This window comes from Rattus norvegicus, chromosome 4 (genome assembly GCF_021556685.1).
Source record: "Rattus norvegicus strain SHRSP/BbbUtx chromosome 4, alternate assembly SHRSP_T2T, whole genome shotgun sequence".
NCBI lineage: Eukaryota > Metazoa > Chordata > Mammalia > Rodentia > Muridae > Rattus > Rattus norvegicus.
In genome coordinates, this window is record NC_141537.1 from 27,431,701 (window position 1) to 27,453,059 (window position 21,359).

Here is a 21,359-nt window from a genome sequence, read left to right on the forward strand (position 1 = left end):
CACACACACACACAAAATACCCATGCACACATACTTACATACACACATACATACATATAATTTCAAGAGGTTTCATTTATAAAACCTCAAATATCATCATAAAGATTTCTCAAAATAGATATGAAATGAAGTAATTGATAAATAAATCAATGAAGTATTTTGTTCCATTAAAATTCTCACAGATTAGTAAACTGAAAAATACTAGAGTGGAATCCCATTTCCATCTTGAAAGGTAACACAGAAGTATCTTATGATCATCTGTTTGTTCTGCATGAAAAAATAGAAAATTGTGTTTTCATTCTAATGAGCACGTGAATAATTGATTTGAGATGGCTTATGTTTCTCTAAATCCACTGCAGATACAGATAGAGTGAAAGTGTTTTTAATGTTTAATATAGAAGTCTATTTAAAACACAAATCCTTTGCTAAATTTTAAGATATTCATCCTCTATATTTTCTCAACTTTAGAATACTATGATTATATTGCCTCTAAGAGTCAGTATTAGGTAGGTGCTAGATACGCATGCATTAGGTAGGTGCTAGATACGCATGACTGTGTTCAAGATGTACACCTACCTGTATACTATAGTTAGTTTTAGCCACCAAACATGTACAAGTTGGTTACGCGTTTAGTTAATTGTAGGATTCATTAAGAAAATCTTAAAACTCTATCACTATATTTGAATTCAACAAAATAATGTCCTCTCAGCAAAATATGCATATTCTTCAATTGATTCTTAGCTATTTTTATGTACTCTGAAGTGTCATCTCAACTTTAGGTTAATTTCAGCGTCTCTCTTCATGTATTGCTTAATTTACATGTGATTAATAGTAAGGCAATCATTCTTGCACTCGATCCACTAGTTACTAACCATAGCTGCGTATTTAACCTATTTTCTAATTCATCATCACTCTTCTGAAAATTAGAGTGGATTACAAGTCTGGATTCCTTCCTGAGTACAATACAATTAAAATTCAAGATGAACTGAAAAGCCTGCTTTACCACCTAAAGTAACCTGTGGAGGAGACCCTTTCGTCGTGTGTCAATTGCATACACCATGGTCCTTGAGTTATTTTTATGTCTCATAATCTTATCCTGTGTCTAAATCACCTAATATAACTAAAAGTATATATATATATATATATATATCCAAAACACATCCAAATCTTTTAACTTCCTTTTATAAAATTACAAATATATATTGAGAAAGAAGAGATGTTATTCTAGAAATGATGGAAACCTTGATGTTTCCGAACAAGGAATTTTCTAAGTAAGGAAGTGAATAGTTAGATCCTAGTGCTTTTTATCAATACCTATCTTAGTCAGTCATGAGCATTTTCAAGGTAAGAGTAAGTGCAGAATAGTCATAAAGCTCCCAAGCTGGTGTATTTTCATATTTCAACTATAATTATGAAGATATGCCCTCTGATAGAGACAGGTCTTCTGTTCTTGAGTTCATGATTATACACTGCCTTCCCATATTTTCAATAAAGACTGGTCTACATGTTGAGCTAATATTTTCTTTTAATATCAAATACCATATTAAGCAAACTTCTTTCTTTTCCTTGTCTTTTCATTCCTGCCTTCTCTTTCAGAATGCACACAAAATCTGTGCTAACAATTTATCTGAAGGAAAGTGTCACCGCTCTTATTTAAATAAACCTGTGTTACTTGAACTTTAGAAAATTTCCATAAGTAGGAAGTCAATAGCCAAGGGTTTTAATTTGTGACCTTTGTTGTTACTTGGTAGTTATCTTCTATCTTGTTTATTCATTTTTAGCAATCGAAAACAAAGTTTCTGCTTTTTGTATTTTGGAAATAAAATATAAAACACGTTGGGATCATGTGTCGGGTAGATTAAATGATTGATAACCTCTAACCTAAACATTTTCCATTTAAAAATTAGTAGTCTCACTCTCGCTCTCACTCTCTCTTCCTCTCTTCCTCTCTTCCTCTCCTGGCTTGACACGATAAAAAAAATTAGTAGTAATTGTAGCTAAAGTACTTGTTGTACAATATATTGTACTAAAATATGTATTTTCCATGGGAAAATAAGAACAGAGCTTTAATGAAGGTTGTTTTAAACAACCCAAGAGCAAGGAGAATGGGGGATATGCCCAAAATGTCTAACACACTCCTTCAATTGTGAAGTTAGATGATTATGTCATAGTAATCCTGTGGCATATACTTATATATCTTAAGAAAAAAATTTGAATGAAGGTTTAAAATTTTATTCCATGTCCTTGGCTTGTGAGAATCTCATAACAAATCTAATACTTAGCAAATCTCTCTCTCTCTCTCTCTCTCTCTCTCTCTCTCTCTCTCTCTCTCTCTCTCTCTCTCTCTCTCACACACACACACACACACACACACACACGCAAACCATAAACTTAGTGGATAGGTCCATGTGAAGAAACTCCTTGGTGCTAATAGGAACATAGCAATTCCCAATGTACGCTCTCACTCATTTAAAGGTCTACTAGAAGTTGAAACTCTGAAGAGATGAGTTACCTCTTAATTTAGACAGTATCTAGAAATAATATAAACATATGAATCAAGTTTTTTAAAATGAAGAAGATATTTTAAAATTTGTTTTTGCTGTTGATTTCAATTTTGCAGCGATGGACACCTGAGGTGTAGAGCTGAAGTTTTGTTATTTTTAAATATGACAACTGAAATCTAAACACTTGGAAAGGAAATATTTATTTAATTTTTCCACAAAGAAGAGAGATGCCTATATAGTAAACTCATTTTTGTTTCTAAGTTCCTTTGGCCGAGGAGCACAGAGATAAAATGATAGGGATCAAAAGTTGTCTTCAAACCCCACGATTCACCTGCGCTTATCACTTGTTTCCAGCCTCAGTCTTATTTTATTTCCTGGGGTGCTTATTCTTTTAAAATTTATGTTTTGTTGTTTTAATGCATGAAATTCCTTCAGGAGATATATTTATTGTCAAAACAAGCTATAAATAACAAAACATAGGCTGTCCCTAAGTGAGGCTGACACTGGGGGCTCCAGGCTACCCAGTTTTGAGTTTTAATTTTCTTCATTCTTAGCAAGCCTGCCAGTTTGGGACTTTGACAACCCTGAATTCTCCTTGGCAGTTTTTATTTCACACGTCTGTGAATATGCTTTATTTTGAAACAAATGTTGCGAGCTTTGTTTTAAACAATATCCTCCTCCATTCTTCTTATCATTGAGTTTTATTCTTTCATGTCTTGATTCTCTGTTTTTCAGTATCTGAATTTTGTCATGTAATTGATGGCACAATGTCTATAACTCCAGAGACACTAGCTCCTGAAAACAGTGAGCACACCCTATTTTGTCTGGGCCTTCACTCAACTGCATGGTCCCTGTAGTCACCTTTCACACATAACCTTTATTTCTGGATCATAATGTAGAATTTCCTCCCATTTCCATTCAGAACTCACATAGTACTGATCTGTGCCCCCTTTCCCTACCATACTCATTGAATAATTCACTTTATCTTAAGTATCTCTGTGGTGACAGGAAGGCTATCAGTCTCTTCTATTCACTTACACATTCCTTCTAGACATTCATAACGACTAACTATATTTTCCCAACATCCAGCTGTAACACACACAGAGGACACATTTGTCTTCTCTGTTGTATATCATCTGTAGATATATTTCTCTTCGTGGTTGAAACATGGTTATCACACAAAGGACAAGTGTTGCAGGTGAATCTGAACAAAGGCTTTGGATTCAAACACCCTGATCTTAAATAGTTTGCAATTAAATAGCATTATAAAATAATATAAATAATTAGCTTCAGTTTCTACTTCTTCACAGCAAGTGTGGATGCTCCTGCTATGGTCCTTTGAGAGCAACACTTGACATTCATTGAGTGTCCAGTAAATGTTAGCAGTTATTACCATTCAAGCATGTTGAATACTTGAGTATGCATATGTACTCCCAATGTTACAAAGTGGAAGACCTTTGAAAAACCTAACACAACTTTAATTAGGCTAACTTTCTCTCATAAAAATAATATTGTTTACAGAAAAGACGTCAACTCCATTGTAACTCTAACTGGCATGAATGTTCTTTTTGGTTCTGGTGGAGCTGTAGAAGGGAATTTATTTCCTGAACTTGTCTCCTGTTAGAGTCCTGTAACACTGACCTTTCTACTCTTGGAGTAATTCTCCCTTTTCCATGGTAATCTTTTCACTCACAAATCTACCAGGATTACTTGACTAGTTGTTTCAGGTGTAACCAAGCTTCCTTATTAGTCCACGTTGTAGGTGTTTTAATCCATGTAACTATTTTAGACCGACTCTTACTACACTTGATCTTAGCCAAAAGGCCGAGAAGTGATAGAACAGCTCTTACAGAAGGCCTCAAGAGCCCTACCAATTTGTCACATAACTAGATGTTGAGATGAATGCCGTGTACATAGGTGGCTAAGGTGAGTGTCATGTCTATAGTGGCTGAGATGAATGCATGTATATAGTGGCTGAGATGGATGCGTAAGTTGATTAAGAGTTTACCTTTCATTCTAACATATTCAAAAGCTTTTGAGAAATGAATCACAAGATAGGAGCATCATCATTTTCTTTGGTTTAGAAAGTATAAGTATACTAAGGATGAGAAATAGTGATAGGATATTCACATTATTTCATCACCTCCCTACCTCCCTTTATGGTAAAACATACAATAATTCCCTGACCAGTGGTTACCATAGCCCTTGAGAAAGCAAAGTCAATTGCAGGTACAGGATGGTGGATATGAAATTCTCAACTATCGCCAGTTGCCTAGAGAGGCATGTACTCGTTAAAGGGACTTTCTTAGCACTTGCCTTTTAAGACATGCCAGGGTGTGAACACAAGGAAACCCCAGTCTTCTAAACAACGCATTTTATCTGGGACAGTTAGTCTCCCAGGCTCAATAAATAGAGAGGTCTCAGGAGAAAAATCAGGATATTCTTATGACCAATTTCTAAATATAAATATATCTTTGCCATATTTTAATACATTTATTTACTTGACTTTTTCATAAAGTCCAGGCACTGTAAAAATCTTAATGATCAAGTTGTCCAAACATTATTTACTCTTAATATTTTATTATGGTGACAGAATAATACCGAGCCCTTGAATTATGCCCATGTTCTAATCTCACATATATAAAGCCAATACCTTAAAGAATAAGAAGGATTTTTTTTCCAGATACAATACAAAATATTGAGATTATTATACTGGACCATGAACCTGTGGTTCATGCATAAGGAATGGGCAAGAGCATCTGAGAAGGTTAGGCTTACAATACCACACTGCTGGCTTTGGGAAAAGTTTTCAATTAGCAATAATCGCGCCTCGGATAAACCTCATTGGCTACGATACTGCCACTGCGCAAAGCTACACTGCTGGCTTTGAAGTCACAGTAAAGGCTCATAAACTAAGACAGGTAGACAATCACATGGAACCCAGGCAGTAGGTAGATACCCATATGGCACTCCTAGAAAGAATGTAGCCCCAGTCCTGTTATGACTTTTATCCTAGAGAGGCTTCTTATTGAATGTAATAGAAGATAAATAATCTACCTTAGGGCAACGATAGGAAATTATTGTGATCATCCTTACAGGAGGGTAACATTTAAATTAGACTAATGAGGGGGTTGGGGATTTAGCTCAGTGGTAGAGCGCTTGCCTAGGAAGCGCAAGGCCCTGGGTTCGGTCCCCAGCTCCGGAAAAAAAAAAAAAGAACCAAAAAAAAAAAAATAAGACTAATGAAGTAATGGTACTTTTGTACTTCCTCGAAGGTCCCTGCTTTTTCCTTCCTTTCTCCCACTGATACCTAGCAAGTCCTCTTAAATCAGGAGTATAGAGAGCCAAGAAGGCATCCACTTTTTGACATACATCTAAATATTCAGAGGAGGTTAGCAGTTTAGCATTGCTTAGTCACACAAAGGACTAAAGTTTATTAGGAAATTTTTTATGGATTCAATACATTATTTTGCTGTATCTAAATTGCATGCGAATTTTATAACTCATAAGTGTTCATTGCAGTTTTTCTTTCATGTAATGAAAACTCTGAGATATACTGGTGCTGTTTACCATTCCAGTAAGATAATAAACTGCAAGTTGTGACATGTGTAGAAAATGGTGTTCATATTTTTTATATATTGTCTTCTTTTCCCAAGTGTTTTTCTGTTGTATTATACATCTACGATAACTGGAGAATAAATTCATAAAGAAAAATCATTTAAATGCATATATTAAGAATTTTTTTAGTTTAGTCTTAGATTTAATCACTTTCAATTTCAATCACCTATGAAAATTGCATTCATTTAAATAAGAGTGATGGTATTAGTAGAATTGCAATTTTGTAAATTCCTCTGAACTTCTATAATGCTATCTGTAAAAAATAAAATTTAAATATTAAATATAAAATAATAAATGAAATATAAAAATATAATGTAAAATAAATTATTCAAAGTATAAAATATTATATAAAACATAAATGTAATATAAAATATAAAATTCAACAGATAATTTAAAGAATTTTATAGTGGGACATTTTATTTTTAAATTGTTAATTTATTGTCTTATATATTACATTCGGACCACAGTTTCTCTCCCTCCTCTCCTCTCAGTCCCTTACTTCTCTTTTTCTCCCCATATCTACTAAGCCTCCATTTCCCTTCTGAAAGGGGCAGGCCTCTCAGGAATATCAACCAAACACTACATATAAAGTTACAATGCTACTAGGTACCTCTCCTCATATTAAGGCAGGATGAGACAACCATGCAAGACTAAAAGGATCCCCAGAGCAAGCAAAAGCATCACAAATAGCCCTGCTCTCACTGTTAGATGTCCCCCAAAAATACTAAGCTGCACAACTATAACACATAGATAGAGGGCCTAGATTAGACCATGCAGGCTCCCTGATTGCTGGTTCAGTCTCAGTGAGACCCTGTGAGTCCATGTTTGATGTTGTGGGTTTTCTTGTGGTATCCTCAACTATTCTGGATCATACAGGGATTTTTTTTAATTTATATTGAAATGTAACATGAAATATAAGTTGCTGTGCTACAAGCAGGTTCTTTCTCCTTTCAATGTCTATGTGTTTAAATGAAACTTTAGAGAAACCTGGGGGCTTCAGTTGCATCATCATGGGGTGTTACTCCTACCTAAAGAAAAATGGCTGTCCTAACAAAAGACAATTAAGAAAATTTAGGTGATTTTGGTGACTTGGTTCAGCAGGTAAATTCATTTCCAGCCAAGTCTGTCAACTTGAGCTCAGCATAGGGAGCCAACGCTGTAGAAGGAGAGGATGAACTCCTGCAAGCAAAGTGTCTAGACCACCATTAGGTGCACTCACAAAGACACACAATGAATACAAATGTTAAAGAAAAGTAAAAATTCTAGGATTAGCTCAGTTGACAGCCACTGATTGAATGAAGGCTGTCAAAGGTGGGGGGTACAGGATGAGGAGCCACGGAGCCACATAGCATTTCTGTTGGATCCTCCTCACTTCGATGGCTAAAACAATCTTGCTATTTGGAACAACTGAACAAAAGAATACTGATTAGGTGACAACAAATGGATTTATGCTAATAAAATACATAGATTAAATCCAGGCTAATATCTGTGAAACATCTCATTATTTTTTGCTTAATATTCCATGTTGAAATGCAAAGATACAACCACTTTTTTGTGGGTTTAGAAATTTCTTGCAAATGGATAGGAATGGCTCTATTGCATTTTCATTATTTGTAGAGGAGATATAAATTATGTACTTAGTGGCAAGGCAATAATAAGTGATTAAAAGACAGGCATACTTATATTGGACTTTTTGTAAAAATGATATTTATGTTCAAACATAGATAAACAACAGGAAAACTATATTTTTGCAAGTATATGTGAGGATAAAAAAAGCTTTGTGTTAAAAATAGTAAAGTTGCCAAGAAGATAATATATGAAGACTAAAATGCCCATGTCTAATTTGAACGACATTATATGTGTATATGCAGCTTCTCTTGAATGTTATAGCTTGGTGATGATATAAATCTTCCAGACACCTGCTGAAATCGATGGCTGTTGGAGTGGTATTAGGACATGAAGTTTCACGGAGGAGAGTCTGCTGTTAGGAATGGTTGCTGCCTATCTCTAGAGAATGGTTCTGTACTCACCTGAAGAGGGAGTTGTTATAAGCAAGGTCATCGTCACACTTAGCTTTGTTTACTTGTGCTTGCATGCCTTTGTGCTGTTTGCTGTCAGTTGAGGCGGCACAAAGTTCTCACCAGAAGCCTACAAGATCCTAGCATGATACTCTTAGAGCATGATACTCTTAGGCTTCTAGCCTTCTTGCTAGGAGACAAAACAGACCTCTAATTAAGAAAGATGTGTGTGTGTGTGTGTGTGTGTGTGTGTGTGTGTGTGTGTGTGTGTGTGTATGTGTGTGTGTGAATGTGTGTGTGGGGTGTGTGTGTATGCATGTGTGTGTATGTATGTGTGTGTGTATGTGTGTGTGTGTGTGTGTGTGTGTGACAGAGAGAGGACTTCTTATATTAGTACTGTATCTACATCATCCTTGTCCCTATACCTACCCCAACTTATCCTGTGAAATCCATAGTCTCTTTTTGTCCCATGTATACACGTGTGTGCATTCACACACACACATGCATGCATGCATGTGTTTGCAGCCTACTGAATCTGTACTATGTTGCTTGTATGTACAGGTTATATCTTTGTAACATCTGGAGGCCATTACAGAGATCCACAACTGTCAAAAACCCAGGGAATAGTAGACCATTGTGTACCCAGCCCCAAGTGATACATCTATGTGTCAGCTACACCTAAAGCTGAGAGAAAACTCACAGAAGAAATGTTAGAAAGAATGTAAGACTCAGAGACTTAAGATGCCTACTGCTAGATGGTGTACCCTAGAGAAAATGGACCCATGGACCAACTTGAAAAACAATCTGTGCAGGAGCTCATTCCTGGAGGAAACTGATTCTTCTTTTCGCAGAAGACATTGGCTACCCTCCAATGTAGCAGTTCATTTAGAGTAGGATCTGAGAGAATTTCCTCTAGGCTTGCTAGCCTGTCATCTGGTGTCATTATGCTTGTTTTGTTCAGGCAACCATACTGTCGCAATTTCATGGGTCTGTTTTCTATAGGGCTCTAGGTTAGGATGCTGAGAGAGTCCTTGGTGGCGGTTGCTAATGATTTGCTTCTTTTGTTATTATAGAAGTAAGATTTGAGGAACGATGGTATAAAGGAAAGTAACAAAAAAGTAATAAAACTTCTTAGGTTTCCTTCTGAGTGGCTACTCTGCTGTAAATTTTCAATGCAACATCCATTCTGTCTTATGATGCACAGGGTACCTAAAACAGATAGCATCATTTCTCTGTATAACATGTTAAAAGTCTATGATGATGGGTGTAAACATATTGATGTTAACCCCTTTTGTACAGAATAAGCTGAGCTGGATTTCTACAGCACATTCGCATTATTTGCTTTGGAGGATTTGCTTACTAGAATTCAACATGGCTTCTGACTTTAAGAAGTTTTATGTTCTTCATTGCATCACGAATGAGGCTAGCTCTAGAATTCTGATCTCGATGACTGCTGCAGCTGCTGAAGTCAAGTGACCACAAAAGGGTCTCTACTGTATTTGTAACCTACTAACTAATGATTTTTAGTCTTTTTAAAGCTATAGCATCCCAGTCAAAGGAAATTCTTGAAACCTGGCAATGTGACATATACAGAACCACTTTCTCTGAAGAGAAAAGGTTTTTACCAGTGAAAAGGCATCTATTTATACAAAACAAAACAAAACAAAACAAAACAAAAAATTGTTATCCATAGAGAAAGCTGCCACTTTTGTGAAGACTCCTCCATGATCAGCAGATAATGTGAAACATTTCAATCCAGATATCACTAAATATGAGTAGATACAAGAAACAAATCCTCATACTGTGATTCGCTTTTCAATATAAATAAAGGAATTGGAAAAGCTCCTTCTCTTAGCCAAATACTTTAGCTGTTGGGGTCATGAAGGAAACGGAGGCCATTTGAGAGGATAATACAAGGACTGGTGAAGGGTGCTGGATGCGAGTTAAATTAGAGCACTCTGGAAAATGGACACCACAAAGATGAAAAGCAGACAGATGAGGACTGGAAAGGGAGGTCACTGCCTGGGAGAGCTCTGTGCTGCCCTACTTGGATGAAGTGCATGTGCTACCCAAGTACAGAGGAGAGAATCCCCAAGCAGATATGGCTCCTCTTCAAAGCTGGTGGAATTTAGATCTTAAGCTGTCACAGACTATTTGAGGATCCTTAATACATGTCAGGCACAAAATCTGTCTTAAAGGAGATGGTGGACTGGGAGTGGAGCTTACTGAAAAATGTATTTTACACGGCTCTATAAATATATTAGCCTCTGTGAAGAAACTAACTGAGGTGGGATGAAGATGTGTGGGGAGGGCGCAGGCATGCATGTGAGAGAGAGAGAGAGGGGAGAGAGAGAGAGAGAGAGAGAGAGAGAGAGAGAGAGAGAGAGAGAGAGAGAGAGAGAGAACAGTGTGACCTTTCCTAGCTATTTTCTTTAAGGTTTCTATAGCTGTAAAACAACATGACTGTGGTCATTCCTAAAAAAGAAACATTTAATTCTTTAATTCAGGCTGAACTATAGTTCAGAGGTTTCGTTCATTATCATCACATTGGGAAGCACGGTTGTGTTAGGGCAGTCATGGTGCTGGAGAGGTAGCTAAGAGCTCTACATTTGGATCCTCAGACAGCAGCAATAGAGAGTAATACTGGACATGGTTTGAGCATCAGAAACTTCAAAGGCTGCTGTTCCTGGTGACAAACTTCCTCCAAATGAGGTCACAAGTCCTAATCTTTGCAAAATAATGCTATTCTCTATGAACCTTTGTGGACCATTTTCATTCAAACCACCATACTAGTCATAGAGTTGCCGAAAAATTTCTGATGTATATTATGACTAATCGGAGATATGAAGAACTGGTGAAGTTATTCTGGGACAGATCTTGGTATGTGACTGGGAAATGTGCTATAAATTGAACAAGGATATGCAAAGAGACAGCCATGAAAGACCCTGGAGTGCAAGCTGTGTAATAAGCAATTAAATCATGTTAAATAAACAGAGATAAATTTAAATCATACAATAGAGATAAACACCATTGTTCTGCTGTCCTGCTGTTAGTTCTTGTCACTTCCTGTTTGTTGTGTCCAATGATCTAGATAACAAAGCTTTCTGAACATTAACAAAATTATATTAATGGAAATACTCCGAAAACAAGAAAATAGAGTTCAGAGCTGAAACATTAATCTAGTTACTTGTGTCGTATATTCATGATGAATGGTCTCTTTCTTGCAGTGAGAGAAGGGTTGTAAATTAATTTTGTAGAGGTCTGCATAGACGCATGCTAACCTTAAGGTGCACCACCTCTTCTGTGGTTGCCTCTGGACAGAAATGTCAGTAGTTTGTAGTTGGCTGTATTTTGCCATGTATTATTAACTTGCCATGCACTCTTATAGTGGAAATATGAAACACCTCTCTTTTTGTACTATAGCTAGAGAAAGCATTTCCCTACATGTACTAACTCCTTAAAAATGCCTGTAGGCACTGACTTCAGAGTTGGGTGGAATTGGTTGGACATACAGTTCCAGTTTTAACTCTTGACTGCATTGCCATCAATACTGCCCAGGTTATTCACTTGAGGTACCCCTTGTCTCATGCAGCCCCTGCAAGCGGTAAATGAGATAATGGATGTTAAAGATGTAGCACAGTGCTTGACTCACTGGAAGTTCACAAGGAAAGGAGCTGGTTCTGACCTGTTCCATCATGCATTAGACCTGTTAGGAGCAGTTTTCTGTGACTGGTTAGCACGTTCTGGATAGTAACAGGAAATTCAGCACATTTACGTGAATGGATCAAAGTGTCTATTTGTGATGGTCTGGTAACATTGCTCCGCACTACATTGTATTGTGCACAGAAGTGTAAGCATGTATGACTATGCGTGTTGGGGTGGGGGTAGTTAAGATTTTGTTCAACACAACTGCTCCAAATAGCAGAGTAGTGTTTGTATGGTTTTCCCAATGAAGACGCTTAGTGAGGCCTGTTTCTCTGACACAGCTTTAATTCAAGGCAATGATATATTTGATTTCGTCATTCTCTTTCTCTTAGTATTTTTATCAGAGCAAATTGAGAGAAGTTGAAGAGTTTGTTTTTGTGATCCTGCTGCCTTATAGAAGGATCTTCTTTTTTTTTAAACATGGATAGATTTTTAATTTAAAACCATTGTCTCTTTTCTGGTGAGCATCCAGCCTCATAATTGTGTGCTAACGTCTCCCGCTGCCTCTGGACTCTAACAACAGTCATACCCTCTTAGCACTTTCTTTCCTCGAGAAAAAATATTTTTTGAAATATTTGAAAATATTTGAAATAAAGAAATCTTACACAACCAATCACTATTCACATATACAATGCTAAGGATTAAATTGATATGTAGAATAAGCTTTTATAGAAGCACATTCTGTTGATGTACATAAAAATTTCTCAATGTATATAATTTGTTACATTGTGTTGCAAAAAATGTTGCGTTCATGTATAGCCAGGGAAACAGAAACCATTCTCAGCCTTTGAAATGGAGATGTTTACAGACCTGTTGAAGGGGCCAAGGGAGAGGAAAACCAGACAAGCTATTATTCAAAATGAGTGGTACTTGCTGGGAAGTGAGTGACCCCAAGGCTGGAGGAAGAAACAGTAAGTGATGTTGTGTGAGCCTGCACGTATGTGCTTTGTCACTGGTGATTTTAAGGCATAGATGCAGATTGTGAGGCCACTGACTGTTGGCTTTGCAAGCATGCAAAGTTCCAGGGTTCATGTTACTGGGTACCCTGCCCAACCAGATATGTCTGTGACTTGTGTCATTGTGTGGGCTGCTGCTTCTGCCTGCATCAGAACTCTTGATTACTAAGATGAGAAAGTGATCAGACCCAGAAGCTAAAGAAAAACATCCTTTTCCCAGTCTAGTAACCTGTATTTCCCCGCTAGTGATATTGGCAGATCTAACTGGAAACCAGCTGGCAAGGGGCTCTGGGCAATGCATTTTATAGGCTTCTGGCCAGTGGTTTCATCCCAGAGGAGAATAGGAAGGTTGAGAATCGGACTGATTGCCAATAGACAAATACTTAGTAGTGCATTTATACCACTTACTATAAGGATGCAGAAACAGAATGAGGATGGTTCATTACGTGCATGTATATGCACATATGTATGATTTCCTTCATACATATGAACATACATGCGTGATTTTATGTGATTTACATGGACACACACATTATGTTATATTTCTAATAATGTTTGTATCTGTAGAAATGTGATAAATGAATAGAAATATTTATGTTCAAGGATCCAAACCTGCAGGCCTCAAACAAACAAACAAACAAAACTCAAAAAAGAAAAACAAACAAACAAAAAGCACAACAACAACAACAACAACAACCCAAATAGTCATGAACCAGGGGATGTAAGAGAGTTCAACAAACTTGGGAACATGAGGAAAGCTTCTAGCAGTAAAGAAAGCCAGCTCTATTTGCACACTGACTGAAGTCAGTGATGCTGCCATTGTTGAAATTCTCTGCTGTGGGAACAGTCTTCATGTTAAAGGACTCATATAGTTATATCTAGATAGGGCCTGCCTATATAATTAAGGACAACTGTTCTTTTTAGGTACTTAGCTATTGCACTTTGAATACACAATGCCACCAAAGACTGTTGGGGTTACATGGTTGATTACGTTCGAGTTTGTGATGTTAGGTTTAGAAGCTCTGTAGAATTTAGGAGGTGGAGATTAGGGTGAGCAATACCTTTGAAGGTTCTATTAGGCTCCTTGTCCTGGTGTCTGCTCGTTATTTCCTGTCCATTATGAGGTGATCCGCCTCTGCCATATTCTGTCACCCCCACCTTCTGCCTTCAGAACCAAGGGAGCCAAACAATGCTGGGTGAATGATCGGAATCTTTTCATCTCAAATGAATGGTTCATCCTCTTAAGATATTTGTATCAATTACTTTATCATAGTGACTCAAAAATAACTTATATGCTTGTTTCCTTACTTCTGCAAATTCATTTTTAATACGCAGCTCTGTAGATTGTAAGAATTAGATCATTGGCATCTATGGAGTCTAGTATCTCAGACCTTTAGACTCCTAGACATTAATAGGTATTCACTGGTCATTGTTTGTCATTGACATCTCAAAAGTCCAGTCTCCAAAATTCAACCAATCATCTACCAAATATGCTTCTTTCACGGTTGGGGGCTTTGTTTTCATCTAATAAGACTGAAATTGAAGAATATTCTGAAATTTCTTTCCAGGTCAATAAATGTTTTCATTGCTAAATCCTTCCTCAGTCTGTCTCTGACCTGTACCTCTCTCTCTACTTCTAAACCCTGTAAGCAAAGCAGTCATTTTCCTGAGGAGGGACCACATTATGATTATTGGTCTCTGACATCGAGTTGCTGAGATTAACTTTGATGTATATATCAGGTTTCACTTACTGTCTGCTCCAGTGTAATTTGCAGAACAGAATGAAAAATATACATTGAAAACTAGTTTTATGTAATGATGGATATTTATAATGTATAAACACTCAGTTTTCAATTAAAATTTAAAATCTGTAAATATTTTATAGAAAGGACAAGATGGATAATTTAACTATAATGAATTCAAATATTCCCTATGTAGGCCATTTATTTCTGAGTCTAGAATATACAGGTGGAAAAAAGACCGGCGTTTCAATTACTAATACAATAATATGGTTATTTAAGAAAATCAAAGTAGAATGGCTTTTAGGACCCATTTCCATCATGTGTGATCTGATTTGGCTAAGTTACAGATTTTCAAGACTTGAATGATCTAATGAAACACAAGCCTTGGTCTGGATCTGGAATACATACTTCAAATAGGGAGCCTGGAAATATATTATTTCCATTACATTGTAAAATCATGGAAGCAACCCCAACTCTACATTACTCTCCTGCTTTATAACAAGGCGGAAAGAAACAAAGGTGGGTTTTAGTACTTGCTTGCTTGCTTTCCACTTCCTTCTCCTTTATTAACTCTTCTGGGCATCTCCTGGGCAGCCTGGTGACTATTCACCATTCAAAACCCAGTTTCCAATGGTAATAAAGGCAGAGAGTACTCATTTTGTTTCAGATAGAATATGTTAATTCTAGATACTCAAACCCAGGTTAGTAAATATGCAAAATGATCCAAAAAATGCCAATTCACTCATTTATTCAATCATTATTAGTTAGAATGCTTCCAATAAATTACTGAGCTAAAAGTAAAAGCTGTATATAAATAGACATATAAATGTGTGTATGTGTGTGTGTGTATGTCTGTGTGTGTGTGTGTGTGTGCGATGAGATTGAAAAAAACTGTAGAAATGCTCATGTCTACAGGAGTAGTTATCTCATGTTCTGAGTTCTCCTTTAACAAAATTACAGGACTCTTGTTATTTAAAAATAAATAATAAAATTATAACAAAATATTCTAATAACACAATGACACTAAAATTCATAAGCATTCAAAGAAAAGGCCATTTAATAACATCTCTTTTTCACATAAGCTACAAATGTCACAGGGTGAAAATTCCAAAAGCTCCACCTGTAATTTACAATGTAAATTCTACATTCCTGATCACTTTTTCATATCTGCCATACACTAGCTCTCTTAGTAGGAGTGAATATTAAAAATCAATTTATGTATTCAGATGAGAAGTGATGGTGGTTTTACTTCCTGATTCCTTTGAGTATATGTAATTAACCAACTGGTTTCTTCTTAGAAACATATAATGGAGACAAAACTCCTTAAAACTGACATAAGTCTATTGTCATCTTTTTAGAATTTGAGGAAATTGAAATAATAAAAATTCTTTCATAAGTATATTAAGCCATTTAATTAGAATGCTGATATAATTTTATAATGTTCACATCATAATTGAGTAATTTAAATGGGATGTCCATAATGCAAACTAATAAAAGTTAATTAACAGATCAGGGTCTGGTTGTCTCCACTGGCTTTTAGGCATTTATCAGAAGTCTCAGACTCTTCTGGAGAATATTAGAACGGCAGCAAGGTCCTGCTCAGAGATTTACCCTGCGCTTTATGCTGCTAGGAGACACTCTGCAGGGTGCAACACTCCAGGACTGGTTGTGTAAAGGCACAGTGTATCAGCAGCTTGACTAATTGTCTTGGTGTCCCTGAAGTAATCCGGGGCTACTCAAACTACCTCATGTTATAGCAGCATGTGAAAAATGCAAACCTCCATATCTTACTCCATGCTCAGCTTAATTAAAATATTTATGCAGTCACAGGTTATATTCTCATATTAATTAACATGCTTAATATTCAATAGCCAATCAATTTAGAGGCAAGAAAACTGAAGCTCATCAATTAAACTGCCTCCTCGAAGTCTAGATAGCCAGCAGAAATTCTGACATAGGAAGACAAGTTTTCTAATGTGAAGTGAACATTCATTCTATTATGTGTGACTATGCTCTTTTAAAGAATGTCAGATTGCTTAGGAATCATTTAGGGGGAGACAGAGAAGACAGAAAACGGATGCCCGTTACTTTGACTTACTTAAAAAAAAAAAACATACAAAAATTGACTGGATAAGTTCACATGGAGACACAAGCTTGGACTGGGAAATTAAATCAGGAGCTGAGGTGATAGTTTCTTTTTACTCCTGAGGCTTTCACCTCTTTGTATTTTTGCTTCATAGGTTTCAGCAAATGAGCTCCCTCTACTCCTGGTCATCAAAGATTAATATCACTAGTCTGTCTCCATTCCTTCTCTCCTTCTGCAGTAAAGGAGGAGGAAGAAAGAAAGAAAGAAAGAAAGAAAGAAAGGAAGGAAGGAAGGAAGGAAGGAAGGAAATAAAGAAAGGAAAGAAAGGAAAGAAAGAAAGAAGGAAAGAAAGAAAGAAAGAAAGAAAGAAAGAAAGAAAGAAAGAAAGGCTAGAAATACCTACTGTGATGGTCCCAGTCTGTGACCCACACAGGCAGCTTAGGAAAGCATTGTCTTAGGGTGGTAGGTGAGAATGCCTGTCATACAAGGACTCACAGTGGAAGTGGGATAGAGGGTGGTTTGATCATTTCTACAAAACTGTATTTGTGCTGTGCCATTATAATTCAGTAGTTAAATCTGGTTTTCCCAGTGGCTTGGGAAAATTTTTAATTGCTTTATCTAAGGTGAATTAGATAATTTCTTGTATATATGTGTGTAACACACACACACACACACACACTCACACACACACACACACCATGTACTAATATCTTTAGTAGTACTCCAGGTAGGCACAAGTATTTATGCAAGCAAATTCTGTTAGTCAAGTTATAGTTACTTTTATCAAAGTTGTTTTGGTGTCTCTGCTATATTAAAAGGGAAAACACTCCCATTACCATTTGTAAGTTACTGCTTGACAAGAGTACAAAAACAATGTAGTGTCAGCAATATGATACTTCTGTTAGGAGGACCTGTCTCTGTACTCTATTAGCTGTGGGCTTGCCACTCTTCCCATCCTAAAACAAGCTCAACGATCTTCTTTACAAACAAACGAGTAATTGGCATCCAAAGTCTCATCAAATAAAGCAAGCTTTGAGAAGAGAAATCTTTGGGAATATTTTACACCTGTTGAAATTTTATGAAGTCTATAATATATCAGAATAGCTAACGTATTGAATGTCATAAAAAGTGTTAGGCTACAGAAACACTCTTCTTCTATGAAATGGTCCCTAGTGCATATGTCAAAATCATAGTCATAATTACAAAGAAAGGAATATAAGAACTTCATATCATCACTAATAGTGAGTTACTATATGTAGCATATGGACAATGTCCTGGCTAAAGGTCCCAAATTAAGTTCTTTCATAGATGAGTAAATTTCATTTTGGTCAAAACCACTCTTCACTCCCATCCGACTCCTCATCGGTTCTACCCATTCTTGACTCCATGTCTCCATCTCTATGTGATACCTGCTTTGTCTACTTACTATTGTCTGTATGGACATGGGTATAGTGCTGTCTACCGTAGCATGGGCAACATACAAGTTGCATCATCTATGACAGAAATTGACTTCCCCATGGCAGCTGTGGGCTGCCTGAAACCTTTCAGGCAGGAGCAGAGCCTTATGGGCTCCCCACTTACCCTTGTATCCATAGAAATGGTAACTAGATAGATCTCATGCAGGCTTTGTGTATGCCATTATGGCTGTTGCTTTAGTGGTGTTGCCTATGGTGGCCCTGAAAAGATGGTTTGATAGCAGCTCTCTCTCTCTCTGTCTGGGCCGATTGCTTTTTCCAACCTTCTTACCTTTCTTCCTCAATACTTCTCAGACTTTGGAGAAGAATATATGGTTTAAATTTCTCATCCAAGTATGAGTACTACATAGTGACTTAACAAACAAGAACTCTTTAGTATTTTACAGCTCATTACTCAGCAGCTTTAGTACTAGAAATCCAATCTGATGACCATATGACCTAGGTGCTAGCTTTTAAAATCTGTAAAGAAAATTTTTTTGTGCCCGTGAGCTCTGTAATTTGAGGAAGGATCCTGCTTTCTTCATGTTGCTCACAGAAGGCACAATATCCATTCTTTTTTTAAAGATTTATTATATTTATTCTATATAAGTACACTGTAGCTTGTCTTCAGATACACCAGAAGAGGGCATCGAATCTCTTTACAGATGGTTGTGAGCCACCATGTGGTTGCTGGGAATTGAACTCATGACCTCTGGAAGAGCAGTCGGGTGCTCTTAACCACTGAGCCATCTCTCCAGCCCCACAATATCCATTCTTCTTGGTTCTACCATATGCTTGCAGTCTAAATTTGAAACGTGCTATAGAGGAAACATTCATGTTTCTTAACAAAGAGTAAATGCTGAGAAGAGATGCTGGGCATTTTTTAATGGGTGATGATAGATTCTGCTTTGTTAACTTTGTGAAGGAGAGTTGTCAGAGAGATAGTCACAGAGTACCATAGGTCTTGATAGTGCTTACAATAATAGGGAAATAGTCTAAGAGTAGATGGAACTGGAACTTGATTACCTCTTTTATTCTCTCCCTCCCTCTCTCTCTCTCTCTCTCTATCTCTCTCTCTCTCATATATATATATATATATATATATATATATATATATATATATATATCACTCTTAGTAATGATCTGAAGTTCTTGTACTACTTTCTTTGTAATTATTAGTATGAATCTGACATATGCACTTTGGACCTTTTCATAGAAGAAAAGTGTTTCTGTCGCCTGATATATATATATATATATATATATATATATATATATATATGTAATTCTATATAGTATATAGATACTATATATACTCTACATAATGTATGCTATATTATTTGATGTTAAAAATTACATTGACTTAAAGTATGACTTAAACACAAGTTGCAATAGAAAAAATTGTAGCAGAGGAGTTGGGAAAGTTTCCAAGTCTTTTTGAGTCATTTCACTTGATATGCCTTTTCATTTTGTTATAAATGCCATATAAGGTCTACTTACACTCAAAGTTAACGATATGCATCACAGAGATAAATGGTACATGAATTTGCTCTCACTTTTGACTATACTCTATTGCTCTTTAAAGTCATCAGTTTGGAAAATTGAGATCTGATTGCAATTTGTAATTTGCTAGCGTTGCCACGAGGGGGTGGAAAGAAGGAAGTGACCTAGAAAACAATCAGATCTCAGAGCAAAGTTTCCTAGTGCAGTATGATTGATTTATGAAGATAGATCGTGTGAACCACTTTTCAGTCAACTGGAGCAGACAAAACATGGAGCTGAGTGCTGGGGTGATCCTCACATGGCTTAAACTTGTTTTCTGCAGATTTCTTTTTCCTTATAAAACAAGCCATTCAGCTAAACAAGTGTTTACTGAGAAACCTTTCATTTCCAGATTAGACATGTTTGTTTTATTCTTTCTTTTATTGAAAATAGCTTTTATTCACACATTTTTTCTCACCATAATTTCCTTTCTTAATACCTCTCCAAGTTTCTTCTCCCCTCCCTTTATGTCTGGGTCCACATTCCATGGTACAAGACCATTGTAAATTGTCAATGAAACTAAACACAAATTATGTTCTTCACTGTAGGATTTTCATTTTTTAAATGAAATGAATATTGCCCAAATCAACTCTGAAAGTTTAGTGCCAAGAGTTAAGTTGTTAGTAATATGGTCTCTACTTGTTCTACTTGTTCTATTTTCCCATCTTATGTTTTTTCCCTCAGCTTACCTCATCTTACTTCAGGATCTAAAACATAAAACGTAAAATGAGAACAACTCTAGATCACCCATGGCCTTGTTCACAAACCCACTATTAATCTTTTTACTTGAATTTAAGGCAGCAACTGACGTCATTGAGTCTTTATTTCTTTAGGAGGTTTTTTTCTTCTTCTACTTTGTGGACATCACCTTCATCTATTTTCTATCATTGTTTGAGAGCAACTTAAAACTAATATTTTCTACTCATGTTGACATTTCCTTGGACTTTGAATTAGGTTGTGTCTTCATCCTGCTTTCTCAGTGGAATGACAACACCAAGCTTGAGTCCACAGATAACACTAAAAGCTCATGCCCACGTCTTCATCCCTGAATCAGATTCATATCCTGAGGCAACTGTATCAGACTCTCTATCAGTCAGTTTAACATTGTTTGGAGATACCACGAATTCATCAGGCTGAAAACAGAAACACCTCCTCTCATCTTCTGTATTAGCCACTCCACTGCTGATCTAGACTTCCCTATATCTAGGAATGAACTTATATCTGTTAGCTATTTTGTCCTGAATTTTTTTTTCTTTTTCACATCCTCTCTCAATGAAATATCTGGCATAACTGGCCACACCCACACCTTTCTATTCTCATTGTCTCTTTAGTATATTACAGAGATTCATTCCCATTGTGGACTCCTACCCCATCTTTTGTTGATTGCTGTAATAGTCTCTAAACTGCTATATTTCTTGCCTAATTGCCTAGTTCCCTTTTAATCTCTTCTCCCAAATTAAAGTTGTTTCTGGTACAATGCACATCTTACCATGTCAGCTATTAAAATGAAACTCTATCCTATTTCTCTTGAGGAATAAGTCATGACATTTAACCTGTTTTGTGTGTCTATTTAATTTGGTTACCTGTCTACTATAGGCCTTATCTCTCATCAGTCCTGTTTAACTAAAGGTCCTGCCTTATTTGCCTTTATAAAAAAAAAAAAACTCAGTCTTTTCAACACATTGTAGATTATGTGTATATTCTTCTTTCCTAACAGCACTCATTGCCTCTTAAAAT

General features: G+C 36.4%; 1 protein-coding gene and 2 pseudogenes across 1 annotated transcript in view; 1 reads left to right on the forward strand and 2 right to left on the reverse strand.

The window, feature by feature from the left end:
- Zfp804b (zinc finger protein 804B) overlaps window positions 1-21,359 on the forward strand; it is a 551,800-nt gene that overhangs the window by 3,226 nt on the left and 527,215 nt on the right.
- Rnu2-34 (RNA, U2 small nuclear 34) lies at window positions 4,264-4,340 on the reverse strand (annotated as a pseudogene).
- On the reverse strand, window positions 5,227-5,378 carry LOC120102775 (U4 spliceosomal RNA; annotated as a pseudogene).